This window comes from Crocuta crocuta, unplaced genomic scaffold, assembly GCF_008692635.1.
Source record: "Crocuta crocuta isolate KB4526 unplaced genomic scaffold, BGI_CrCroc_1.0 scaffold129, whole genome shotgun sequence".
Lineage (NCBI taxonomy): Eukaryota > Metazoa > Chordata > Mammalia > Carnivora > Hyaenidae > Crocuta > Crocuta crocuta.
The window spans coordinates 920,914-921,996 of NW_027551571.1; positions in this window are offsets into that span (position 1 = coordinate 920,914).

The window sequence follows — 1,083 nt, forward strand, 5'->3', positions numbered from 1 at the left end:
AAAAAAAAAAAAAAGAAGCCTGCTGCATGACGATGGAAAGGACGTGATGAGAGTCACTCCAGAGCTCACAGCATTCCGGCAAACCCTCCCGAGTCTGATCAAACCTCGTTCCCAGAGAGCAGTGCTGTGCGCTGTCCTGGGCGGACTTCCACACGTGGTCTCACTCGCCCTCACAGGCATGTGGGCACTACTTACTACCCACATTTTTTTAATGTTTATTTATTTTTGAAAGGGAGAGAGTGAGAGCGAGGGAGGGGCAGAGAGAGGGAGACAGAGGATCCAAAGCAGACTCCGTGCTGTCGGCACAGAGCCCGACCTGGGGCTTGAACCCACGAACCGTGAAATCACAACCTGAGCCAAAGTCGGACACTTAGCCAACTGAGCCACCCAGGTGCCCCTTACTACCCACATTTTAAAGACAACGGAGGCTCAAGTAGCTGGCTCACGGTCACACGGCCGGGAAGGAGCAAGGCTGGGCTCTGAGCCAGGAAGCCCAGCCCCAAAGCGTGCAGAGGTAACCGCTAGCTGCTGAACAGCACAGGAAGTGGCGAGGCTGTGGCACACGGTGGGGGAATGACTGCTTCCTGGAAGTGGGGAGGTGTCTGCAGGACCCCCACCCCCACCCGGTACGGCAGCACAGCAGTCATGTGTCCCCATTCGCTGGCCTCCATCTTACGCAAGAGCCTTATTTATTTATTTGTTCACTGCTGGGGAGGAGGGACGGAGCTATTTTATGCTGTAAAAACAGCCACACGGGGGAAGAGCAGGACGGCCAGGACGCCCTGAAGCGCCGCCGGGGGGCGGGGGCGGCAGCGCTTGCTGCTGGCACGGCCGGTCCGAGCAGCCAGAACCAGGTAAGAGCAGCACTTGTCATCTCCCTGTGACCAGTGCTGCCCTTCGGGATTCCTCCTCTGAAGGGAAGGAAGGCTTCTGAAACTGAACTACTTCCAGCAGAATAGGCAGCAGCAGCCAAAATCTATGTTCTGCAACCAGAATTTATCACCCTGAAGTAGGCAGCCTGGGGCGACTCTGTCCAGATGTTTCGAAAGACAGATGGTCCCCTCCCCCACTTGCCCTTGTACC